The 13,498-nt window shown below is 37.5% G+C and overlaps 1 pseudogene; it reads left to right on the forward strand.

Moving 5' to 3' along the window:
- Positions 1–8,309: 8,309 nt before the first annotated feature.
- On the forward strand, positions 8,310–10,143 carry LOC145043703 (UDP-glycosyltransferase 84B1 pseudogene; annotated as a pseudogene).
- The last annotated feature ends 3,355 nt before the right edge of the window (positions 10,144–13,498 follow it).

Consider the following 13,498-nt stretch of genomic DNA (forward strand, 5'->3'; position numbering starts at 1 on the left):
GGCATGGATTGGTTGAGTCCCAACGGGGCCATGATTGATTGCGAGTTACAGGTAGTGAGGGTTCGCACTCCCAGTGGGGGAGAGTTAGTGATTCAGGGCGAGAGGCCACAGCGTGGACCAGTTCTTTGTTCAGCCGTGAGGGCGAGACGTTATTTTCAGCAGGGTTGCGCCGGCTATGTAGCCTACGTTATTGATGCCCGGGAGAAGGGCAAGTCGACAGTGGACGATGTTCCGGTAGTACGAGACTTTCCGGATGTATTCCTGGAGGACTTACCAGGAATACCTCCCGAGAGACAGGTCGAGTTTGGGATCGACCTAATTCCTGGTGCGGCTCCGATAGCCAAGGCACCGTATCGGTTAGCTCCCCCTGAGATGCAGGAGTTGTCTACGCAGCTGCAGGAGTTGCTAGACAAGGGTTTTATACGGCCGAGTAGTTCACCCTGGGGAGCGCTGATCTTGTTTGTGAAGAAGAAGGATGGGTCGCACCGTATGTGCATTGACTACCGGGAGCTGAATAAGGTAACGGTGAAGAACCGTTACCCCCTCCCAAGGATAGATGATTTGTTTGATCAGCTTCAGGGAGCGTCTTGGTTCTCCAAGATCGATTTACGCTCCGGATATCACCAAATGCGAGTTAGAGGCGAAGATGTGTAGAAGACTGCTTTCAGGACCCGATATGGTCATTATGAGTTTGTAGTGATGCTTTTGGGCTCACTAATGCTCCAGCCGCATTCATGGACCTCATGAATCGTGTATGCAGACCGATGGTGGATCGATCTGTGATAGTATTCATAGATGATATCTTGGTGTACTCCAAGACTCAGGAGCAGCATGAGGAGCACCTGAGGGAGGTGCTAGAAGTTTTGAGAAAGGAGAGGCTTTTCGCAAAGTTCTCCAAGTGCGAGTTTTGGTTGCGTGAGGTGCAGTTCCTTGGTCTCCTCATCAACTAGAAGGGTATATTGGTAGATCCGACCAAGATAGAGGCCGTAATGCAGTGGGAAGTCCCAAGGTCTCCATCCAAGATTCAGAGTTTCCTGGGGTTGGCAGGGTATTACCGGAGGTTCATTCAGGATTTCTCCAAGATAGCAGTACCGCTCACCCGACTGACTAGGAAGTCGGTGGTGTTTCGTTGGGGGCCTAAGCAGCAGACGGCATTTGAGACCCTTAGGCAGAGGTTATCTGAGGCTCCGATTCTTTCCCTGCCCGAGGGGATAGAGGATTTTGTAGTCTACTGTGATGCCTCAATCACAGGTATAGGAGCAGTGTTGATGCAGCGGGGGCATGTGCTTACGCCTCGAGACAGTTGAAGCCTCACGAGGCTAACTATCCTACGCACGATTTAGAGCTGGGGGCAGTGGTGTTTGCCCTCAAGATTTGGAGACATTATCTTTATGGGGTCCGTTGTACCATCTACACGGATCACAAGAGTTTGAGATACCTTATGGATCAACCGAGTCTAAACATGAGGTAGAGGAGATGGTTGGATGTGCTGAAGGATTATGATTGTGAAATCCTTTACCATCCAGGGAAGGCCAACGTCTTGAGTCGGAAGGTGACAGCAGCCCCTATCAGAGATTTGTGTTTGAGGATGACAGTGATTACTCCGTTGTTGGAACGGATCACGGAGGCTCAGGTTGAGGGCCTCAAGGAAGAGAAGCAGAAATGTGAGAGGATTGTGGGCCGAGCAGCTGCGTTCGATTATGATAGTCGGGGGTTGTTGCCCTTCATGGGAGAGTGTGGGTACCGTACGGAGGCGGAGTACGGCAGGTGTTGATGGACGAGGCTCATAAGTCTCGATTTTCTATCCATCCAGGGGCAACGAAGATGTATAGAGATCTTCGACCCGATTATTGGTGGCCCTGCATGAAGCGGGATGTTGCTTGGTATGTAGAGAGGTGTCTGACCTGCAGGAAGGTCAAGGAAGAACATCAGAGGCCTCACGGTAAGATGCAACCGTTAGACATTCCCGTGTGGAAATGGGAGGACATCACCATGGATTTTATCACTAAGCTTCCCAGGACCGCACGAGGGGTAGATTCAATTTGGGTGGTAGTGGATCGGTTGACGAAGAGTGCTCATTTCATACCGATCCAGGAGAGCATATCCGCGGAAAAGTTAGCTGATATTTATGTGCGGGAAATAGTTGCACGTCATGGAGTGTCGGTATCAGTGATGTCAGACCGAGACGTCCGTTTTACATCCAGATTCTGGAAGCGGTTCCATGACGAGATGGGTACTCGTCTTCATTTCAGCACCGCTTTCCACCCTCAGACGGACGGGCAGAGTGAGAGGACGATTCAGACTCTCGAGGACATGCTCCGAGCATGTGTTCTAGACTTCGGGGGCAGTTGGGATACGTATCTTCTGTTAGCAGAATTTTCGTATAACAACAGTTATCATGCGAGCATTGATCGACCTCCCTTTGAGATGCATTATGGGAGGAAGTGCAGGACCCCGATTTGTTGGGGCGAGGTCGGTCAGCGGGTTATTGGGAGCACGGAAGTGGTGCTCAAGACGACCGAGTTGATTCAGCGGGTTCGTGGTAGACTGCAGACTGCACAAAGTTGACAGAAGAGCTACGCCGATAGGAGGCGTTCAGATTTGGAGTTCCGGGTAGGCGACATGGTCCTTCTGAAGGTCTCACCATGGAAAGGTGTCATCAAGTTTCGGAAGAGGAGAAAGCTGGGCCCCAGGTTCATTGGTCCTTTCAGGGTTTTGGCCCGGGTGGGTCGGGTTGCTTATCGGTTGGATCTTCCGGCAGAGCTTAGCCAGATCCACAACACTTTCCATGTGTCTCAGTTGAGGAAGTGTTTGGTGGATGAGTCAGCAGTTGTTCCTTTAGAGGATATCCAGGTGGATAGCAGCTTGAATTATATTGAGAAGGTCGGTCGCGATTCTGGATCGGAAGGCAAAGACCTTGAGGAATAAGGTAATTTAGCTAGTGAAGGTGCAGTGGGAGCACCAGAAGGGGTCTGAGTGGACGTGGGAGGTTGAAGATGAGATGAGAGAACATTATCCCGAGTTATTTGCAGCAGCAGCAGCAGACTTCGAGGACGAAGTCTGAGTCAAGTGGGGGAGAGTTGTAACGACCCGTCTCTGGTATGTTGTTTTTTAGTATTTATTTTTGAAGTTTGTAAAGGAACTCGGCGAGTCTATGTCCCGACTCGTCGAGTAGGGTCGCGTTGTTGATCAGCTTATAGATCGGCGACTCGGCGAGTCCATATTCGGGACTCGGTGAGTCGGCCTGCCAGGTTTAAACCCTAAATCTCTGGGTTTACACCCTATTTAAACCACCTTCTCATCCCCAAACTCGCCTCCTTCACCTCAGAGAGCTGTGAGAAACCCTAAACCCATCCCTTGATTGATTGAAGTGTCTTTGTGTGGATTCTTGAAGGCTTGAAGAAGAAGAAGAAGAAAGGAACAAAGAGAAGAGGTGTAGAGCAAAGATCCAAGGTCAAAATCAGAGTTCTTTGAGGTATTTCTCGGAATCCTCCTGTTTTATGCTTTAAATCTCAATTAGAACATTTCTAGGGTTAGTTTGATGTATATTTCCAACCTTATAGTTGATTGGATGCCTTAATAGGTCGAGATATCCTTAGATCTGTTCATTTGGGAGTTGTAGAGCCCAGATATATTGCCTTTTTGAAGTTGCTTTGTATGAGAACCCTAGATCGAGCCTTTATCATGCTTTTTGAACCTTATTATCTTCTTGGATGCTTATAAGTACACGTAAAGATAGAATCTTTACGTGTTAATCGAACTAAGGAAGCTCAGATCTATAAGTTTTAGACGCTGGATCCAAGCAGATTCGAGTTTTGAGTAGCTGCATGGATGCGACTCGGCGAGTCGGAAGAACGACTCGACGAGTCAAGCCGCGAGTCCCGATTTTTCCCCTTTTGAGTGATGTTGAGTGGGAACCTGTGAGTGGGAGAGTGGACTCAGTGAGTTGGAGGGCAGACTCAGTGATGGAGGGACTCGACGAGTTGTTCATACAACTCGGCGAGTCCAAGGCAATCTTCTTATGATTCAAGAACAACTCGTCGAGTTGTTCATACGACTCGGCGAGTCGGATGCAGATGACCTGAGTGTTGATATAGAGTGGGAACTCGTCGAGTGTATGCCATACTCGACGAGTAGTAGCGAGCAGGGTTGAGAAATGAGAGTAGGGACTCGGCGAGTTGGCGGCCCAACTCGGCGAGTCAGGTCAACTGTAAAGTTGACTTTGACCAGGAGAGTTGACTTTAGCCATGGGTAAAAGAGTCATTTACCCCAATGCAGTTATTAGTAATTTGATTGAGTGTATTTGTGGATTTGTAGCCGGGGAGATACCGGAGCAGCAACAGATAGTTCCCGGAGCCACACACTCAGCAGCCAGATCACGAGGTGAGTTTCCTTTCAGTAGGAACGGGTCTAAGGCCACAATGTCAGCCCGTTTAGCTAGCAGTAGTATCCGGACTTCGGTCCGATGCAGATTCTAGTATGTTTGATGCCTTCGTGGCTCAGACAGTATTTTGTGTTATGTGTTCCGGGTTACATCCCGATGTAGTATGCTATCTATGTACTCATGTTAGTTGATATGCTTATGTGATGCTATGTTCAGTATGTTCCGGACTTCTATCCGATGCAGTCAGTTCCGGACTTCGGTCCGATGTAGTTAGTTCCGGACTTTGGTCCGATGCAGGAGGCAAGGCCTCAGTAGTTCCGGATCCCGATCCGATGCAGAGGGCAAGGCCCTGGTTAGTTCCGGACTTTGGTCCGATGCAGTTTCCGGACTTCGGTCCGATGCAGTGGGCAAGGCCCAGTATGTGTTTATATGTATTATATGGTATGTGGTAGTTTGGGGGAGCTCACTAAGCTTCGTGCTTACAGTTCAGTTTTGGTTTCAGGTACTTCCGCAAGCAAAGGGAAGAGCTCGGGTTGATGGCATCGCACACACACCACAACTTCAGCCGTCCTGGGAGTTGTTTTGATTTTCATAGATGTGATTGATATAGTCTTGATACAGTTTACTCATAACACTTTACTTTTGTTTGTGAGATATTGACGTACGAGTTTACCTTATGATTTTATCATGGTGTTTTAGTGATTATTCAACAAAAATTTTTGGGTCGTATTTAGGGATGTTTCAGGCGGAAACCATCTTCATCGTCTTCCCCAGAAAAAACCAACCTCTTCAAGTGAGCAAACTCACTAATGCTATTGTTCATCGTATTCTCCACCTTCTTTACCCATCTCGATCAACAACCATCACAACTATTTCACTATTTTAGAGTGTTATGGGTTCTTTAGATCGATTGAAGAGGTTTCAGACATTAGATCGACACAATGGATTCTCCAGTCGAAATAGAGAAGTGAAGTGGACTGTTTTAGCGATAAAATTGGACCCATACAAGAACAACAAAGGGAAATTCTTAAGGGGTTTTGAAATTGTGGGAGTTTGTGATCTAGGCTTATGTTGATCATTTATGACTTTGGATGAAATCTTCAAAAATCATGGAATTAGATGCTTATAAGATATTGTTTGTGGTTGATCGATATGGGATGGATCAATTGAAGAGCATTGTTTAATTCTCTGTGTGAGTGTGTGTTTCCTTCAAAAGTGCAGGTTTCCTGGAGAGAGAGAGAGAGAGAGAGAGAGAGAGAGAGAGATATGGGCCCAAATTAATTAATTATTTTCTTTTTCATGAATTCAATAGAAAAAACATAAAAAATATATCAGAAGAGCATTACAGTCATTTCAATTTTACGAGGGACTAAATCTACGTACAAACATAGCTAAAAGGACCACGAAGCCAAAAGAATCGGGGTTTGCAATAAAATCCCCAAAAAAATGCATACCACATGAACAATTTTTACAGTTTTATCATATAAAAAAGAAAAAAAAACCTTTAAAGTAAGCTGGTTTAATTAGATCAAAATAATTCATGGAAATTAACCTGAAAAACATACCAATATATGATAACTTTAATTTAATTTACTTATAAAAGTAATATTGATGGCTATTTTACATGCTGTTAATGGATTGAATGACTATCTTAGGTTACAACTTACTTAACGTATACGTAGTAAGTTAAACCGAAAAAATGACATACAAGAGTAATTATTTATTTGTTTTGTTCATATTTTTTGCAATTTTGTTTTTATACAGATTGACCATCGAAATTGTTAGAAGTGTTCAATGTCATTTATACAACAAGTTATTTATTTATATATTTATTTTGCTAAACCAATTATTATTGATTATAAAATATCTAATAATTGCAAAATAATCATTTATCTATTTTCTTATTTTGATACTCATCTTCTTTAATTTCAAATGCTTATGATGATGAATACATTCAATAACCACAATGTGTGGCAATGTATACCATTTCAAATGTTTATATCTATGAATTTGATTTGGAAGCAGAGTTGGTTTGGAATGAATCAGTATTGATCCAAATCCTTTTAACAAATTTGAAAATCAAATCCAAACCTATTTGTGAATAAACTTGGACACATGGCGTATATTGTATGTATGCTCCTTAATAAATGAAAATAATTTTGTTCTTGTCATCCTCTTATATATTATGACACATGTCATTTTGTGGTAAATTCAGATTAAATTATATTCATGTGTTATTTTATGGTTTTTTTAATTTTATTAAATTCCATAAAATACTTAAATATAATAAATGTATATACAATTCATTAATACAAATTTCTTTATAATTTATAAAACTTTAAATTGAATCCAATTATTTTAGTTGTTTATTATTTAAATAATTAGTTTAAATTTAAAAGATAAATAAGCATTTCAATTTTAATAATTAAATATATATATATATATATATATATATATATATATATATTTATATAAATTTAATTTTTCTAAATTGTTAGATATTTATTTTTATTTTTTTTCAATAAACTCATATAATATATCAGTCTCACAACTAGTATTGAACAAACAAATAAAGAGAAAATGATTTGATAGGGTAAGATATTTTTTGAAATGTACACATTTGCTCCTTATTCTTTTTTTCTTGTAAAATAAACCTTTATACTTTATTTTTTGTAACAATACAATCCTTGTGACCGGCTATACCCAGTATACCGGTCATATACGGATTTTCTTTTAGGGAAAAAGACTTGATAGGGTAAGATATTTTTTGAATTGTACACATTTAGTCCTTTTTTTTTGTAAAATAAACCCTTATACTTTATTAATATGTACACATTAGGTCATTTTCACCGGATTATACAGGTTTTGCTAATGTGTAAGCACAAGTGGCACTAAATAGCAATTAATTAGCTTAGTCACCGGAGGTGGGTGATCCTCCAACAACAAGAAAAGGGCGACAACCCTTATCTTTCTCGTCTCTCTTCCTTCCGGTCGAACAACAACAGCCAAACACCCTTTACCTGTTGTGTTTCTCCGATGTGTCTCTCTTTGCCTCCATCTTTGAGATATGTTGCCAGAAAAAGAAGAAAGAATCGACGAGGGGGCTACCAGAGCAGCTCCTCGCCGCCAACTATCGTATCTACTTCCTCCTGCCTCCCCCTTCGACCTTGCTGTTTTTGCCATCATTCCTCCTTGCTACCAGTAATGTGTAGGAACACACAAAGGAGTTGACAAAGATCGGGGTTCTCCCTTTTTTTCATGATGAATAAAAGTTAGAAAAATCTCATTGTGGATATGTGGATGCCACTTGGGTATTTCATTTCAACAAAATAAAAGAAAGGGAAAATGATTTGATAGGGTAAGATACTTTTTGAAATGCATACATTTAGTCCTTATTCTTTTTTTTTTAAAATAAACCCTCCACGTCAGCAAAACCTGTAAAATCCAGTGAAAATGACATAATGTGTACATATTATTAAAGTATAAGAGTTTATTTTACAAGAAAAAAGGAATAAGAACTAAATGTGTACATTTTAAAAAGTATATTATCCTATTAAGTTATTATCCCACAAATAAATTACCCTCATTATCTTCTTAAATTGTTGTCATGTATTTGTTTGTTATGTTAGATGTCATATATATGTCAAATAATTTGTAACTTAAGATAACCTGTTATAATGATATATTTAAACATTTTTACTAATTTCGTCAGTTATATAAAAAAATTATTTAAATATGAACAAAAACAAATAATTAATTACCTTTCCAAAACTTTTTAAAAAATAATAGAGTTACGACTTACGACGTACGAAACATCGTTTGAACTCTGAAATGTCAAAGACCCGGGCACGTGTTTTGCATGTATTTGAACAACCAAATAAATTATTTGAAATATCATTAAAGACGAAAAGTATTCAACACCTTCTCCTCTGTCATGCTGTCGAATCTTATCAGATAAACCCATTTGTGAAAGTAAAAGGAGACACATCACAATTCACACATTTCCTGCTGATCATTCCATTCCTAGTATACTCATTTGAAAACTTAAAGGTTTCCGTCTTCTTCCCATCATCGTCTATTCACACCACAAAAAACACACATACAGAGTAACAATGGCTTCCATTTACGAACACAATCAACAAAAAAGTGTGATGCTTGTTTCAGTGCACGCTATTGGTTCACGAAACCCCATGACAAGGCTGGCCAGACGACTTGTTTTGAAAGGCCTCCATGTCACCCTCGCCATCAATGACCTTGCCCTAAAAAACCACTCCTCCATCGTCGGCGGCGTACACCTCGAGTATTTTTCCGACGGCCTACCTGAAGATCACGATCGACTCAACGGAGACATAGATATCTTCATGAGCTCACTGCGTAGGTTTGGACCCGGAAACCTCTCCGCCTTAATCGGATCATGTGGTCGAAAATTCTCATGTGTTATAACCATGCCTTTTCTTCCTTGGGCGGCTGACGTCGCGGCGGAGCTTGGGCTGCCCTGCGCCATGGTTTGGATCCAAGCGTGTACAGTTTACCAGATATTTAACTGTTTTTACAATCGAATCAACGAATTCCCAACTGAAAATAACCTTGAAAATATGGTCGTGAATTTGCCTGGGGTTCCATCGCTACGAGCGGAGGATCTCCCGTCTTTTGTTCTTCCGGCGAATACGATGTCAACGTTCGATAGCATATTGAAGGAAGTCTTTTGTAACATTCACAAGTACAAATGGGTGTTGGGGAATTCGTTCATGGAGCTTGAGAAAGATGTGATAAAAGCAGTGAATGACGCCGGACTTCCGTTTTGGCCTGTAGGACCGATTGTTCCGGCGAACTGTTCAGGGGAGGAAGACACGATCGACGGCGATCTCAAGGGTGTAACTCCGTTTAAATCCCCCGGCGAGAGTAATTGTTTGGAATGGTTAGACAAACACCCGCCGGCGTCAGTTGTTTATATCTCATTCGGAACACTCCTGTTTTTATCCCGGAAACAAATAGAAAGCATAGCAACTGGTCTGAAAAGTTCGAAGCGACCATTTCTCTGGGTGGTGAAGCTGCCGGAAAATCAAGAAACTCAAAAAGTTGAGATCTTGGAAGAGATTAAGGAACAGGGATTGATCATGAGCTGGAGCCCACAAACAGCAGTGTTGTCACATCCATCAGTTGGGTGTTTTATAAGTCACTGTGGATGGAACTCATTGATTGAAACTATAACGGCCGGTGTTCCGATGATTGCTTGTCCACAGTGGACTGATCAGCCAACGAATGCAAAGCTTGTTACCGATGTTTGGAGAATCGGTGTGAAACTAAAGAAGAATGTAGAAGGACTTTTTGATGGGGAAGAATTAGAAAGATGCGTGGAAGAGGTTCTGACTGGGTCTGGATCGGAGGAATTCAGAAAGAACGCGGCGGAGTTGAAAAGGGCGGCGTGTGAGGCGGTGGCAGATGGTGGCTCGTCGGACAAGAACATTCAGTTGTTTGTAGACGGAGTGTCTTCTTCTTGCTTATGAAATTTATGTATGCAATGCGATGGTGTGCTTTCTGCAATGAGGATCTCTAGAGAAGTTAAGTTGAAGTCATAACTTAAAGGCTCGATTTAGATTAAACAAAGGAGCTCGAAAGGGAATAATAGAGGCAGCACAATCTGGAAGAAAGGAAGAATAAAAAGATGTAATTTGTATCTTTTGTATTTGTAATTTTTCAATCTGTGCGTCAATTGTAATTTTGCTTGTTTTTTTTAATTAAACATGTATTTTATTTCATTTATAATGTGAAATTTAAAAAATTGATGAAATTATATATAAAATATATATTTATTATTTTCTTTTTGTTTATTTATTTAAATTTAAAAGTTAAAAAACATTTCAATTATAATAATTCATTATTTTGCTTATTTAACTATTAGTTCAAAACTCTCAAATATTTTGATATTTATATTAAAAAAAAATTAAAATTAACTCATGTATTACATAGATCTTACAATTAATTATGAGAGAATTAAGATCGGTAAATAGTATTAATTATGAGAATTCTATATATTCCTTCTCAAATTGTTTTATGTACATGTGAGTGTATTAGTTTTTATATAAGAATTAAGATTGTAGATAGTATTATTTGACGATTTATATAAGTAATAAGGATGTATCCCATCATAATTAATTACTTATGTTGATGGGGGATAAAATAATATTTTAATAAAAAGTTAGGTTGTAACCAGTTTCTATAAACATAATCTAATCATATGATTAGTCATTAATTTTTAGGGATAGTAACACAACTAGCTTAATCTCTTAAAAAAATTTATTTTTAGCCAAAATTAGCAATTATCCCAAAATAACCCAAGTGTAGCCCTTTAAGATCGGCTACTGTTTCGCCCATTTTTCTTTGGATTTCGAGTATATATATATATATATATATATATATATATATATATATATATATATATATATATATATATATATATATATATATATATATATATATATATATATATATATATATATCCTAATCTAATAAATAAGTACATTTTTGCCACGTGACAATCTCTAAACCTCCCCCAATTATTTTTTCTCGCTCAAATCTCTAAGTTAATTTACGAAGATACCCTTTTACTTTAAACACACATTGTATGTGTGTGAATTTGATGATAGGTGTTGGAAAAACCATGTAATTATAGAAATTTAAAGCAATTCTCATAGTTGTAACTTGGCAGCCTATATTGTTGTTTGAGCTCAACGTTTTTGTTAGTTTTCCAAAAAAAAAAAAAAAAGTCAAAAAGAAATGATGGACATTCTGAATTTTAAACAATTTTAAAGTCTATGATGATGCTCTCTCCACTTCATTCCATTTTTATTGCTTCAATAACATTATTTTGTTGTTAATGACAAATGTATTTTTCCTTGATTAGTTTGGAGTTTTGAAGATTACTGTTACCAAATGCATTTGCTGGCCAGCCATCAATGGGTAATTGGTGGGCTTTTGTTTTATAGATGGTCTTGTGCAGCACTAGCAAATGCATGTTCTACAATCAATGGGAAAATGGGTGTATTTTTCTTTCTTTTCATGCTTTCAGTATTTTAAATATGGTCTTTAGATGTTGATATATTTTTTTTTACTTGTGGTAGGTAATGAAGATGAAGTTAATTGGTTGGATGATCAAGACATGCCCTTTATTTCATTTTCATCTATTTAAATGTATGGTCCTGGTAGGTTATATGTCTAATGATTTGGCCCAAGGGCAGTTAGGTATATTTGAAATTTTTTATCAGCTTAACTGTTGATTTTTAGCCTCTCTTCCAAAACTAATGTTTTTCTTTAATTGTAGTGCTTAATACATCATACAACGATGTTTTTCCATTTCCTGTGTATAAAAGTTTTTAAAAATTTATAAACAATTTATAGATTTAATTTTGTATATCATCTTTTCATTAATTAATTTTACTAAATCACATTTCAATCATCATTTGTAAGTTATCGTGTTGTGTTTATATATGCTTATTACATTACCGTCATTTTAATTTATCATATATCAATGTCATTTTCATGATTGGTTGTGTTTTTTTTTCACGCTATATAAATTCAATACAAAATCATAACGTCATCAAATCTCTACACATACAAATAGGTCGAATATTCGTTACAATGTATATATTAATTTAACTAATCGTTATAAACTTACAGATAAAACATCTATCTTTGTAAATTAATAAATTTTTACAAATATTTTATTTGTCATTACAAATTTAAATTATCAATAACGCCTTTTTTTTCAACCGTTGTTTCGTAAATATTGGTTAATTCAAAACACATTGTAAAATTACTTTAAATTATTAATTATATAGTTACGGATGAAACATCTAAACCTCAAAAAAACAATTGTTGCAAATGTATTATTATTATAACGTCAATTGACTTTCGAAGTTGTTTTATGTTGTCTCGTGTAGTACACAGGTTATAACCTAATTCTAATAAATAAGTAGAACTCTGCCACGTGTCAATCTATAAGACCTCCAAAATAGAGTTTTCCCGCTCATTTTATTCATCTATATTTACGTAAATGCCATAAAATCCAAATTCAATAATTCCGGAAAAATCTGCAAACAAATCCTTTCAAAATATTCAACCAAAAAATTTAAATGAATAAAAGATATGGAAATACATTGAAAAAATATGTTAATTAATATTCAGATTCGAAAAACCCGATTAATTTTGAAAGTTTGTTTATTTTGATTGCAAATTAAATCCCTAAAAATCTGCAATATTATTCTTTGCAAACGTAATCTTCTTGATTCTTATTGATTCATAAAAACTTTTCAAACGTAAATACCATTCATACGGTTCTTTTCTTTTTACCATTCTGCTCCATAGAAATTCTACTCCATAGTAATCTTTGCAAAATTATTCTTCTTTATTCTTCTTGATTCTGCAACGCTTAAAAAATCAAATATCAGGTTAGTGTATTAAAATATCAGGATTACTAATATTTCTATGCTCTTAATGGTCTGATTTATCAGTTTCTATCATTTTTTCATTTTATTAGTGATGTTTGTCTTCTTCTTTTTCCTAATTCTTCTTAATCATCTTCTTCTTCTACCTTTTCAGTTTAAAAGACGTAAATAGTGATGAAAATGATTACAAAATACGAAATTAGTAATAAAAATGAGAACTTTATTTTCTTTAAAAAAAACTGTTCTTCAAAGCTTTAACTATTACAATATGTTTTTTTTGTTTTGCTCTTTCATTTACTTTGATTTGCTGTTAATTTAAAAGATTGCTAATTTTCCTTACAATTCTATAATGATTAAATTTATTGCAGAAAATGGAAATAGGAAATAAGGTTTACCTAAATAACATTGACCAGATAGATGAAAAATCGCATATCAAGGTTCGGGTGCTTAAAATTTGGAACTTTGTCAGAAATAATAAAGTTTGTTCCATTGAAATGATCATCATGGATGAGGAGGTTTGTTGTATTTGATATATTTTTTATTCATCATTCAATATTAGATATGTTTCATGAACATAATAATTTTTAATTTTTTTTTAAACAGGGTACACAATACCAAGCTCGTGTCTTCAATCAGAATTTCTCCAGATTTCGTCATCTTTTAAAGGAAG

This window comes from Lactuca saligna, chromosome 4 (genome assembly GCF_052625555.1).
Source record: "Lactuca saligna cultivar CGN05327 chromosome 4, ASM5262555v1, whole genome shotgun sequence".
In the NCBI taxonomy this organism is placed as follows: domain Eukaryota; kingdom Viridiplantae; phylum Streptophyta; class Magnoliopsida; order Asterales; family Asteraceae; genus Lactuca; species Lactuca saligna.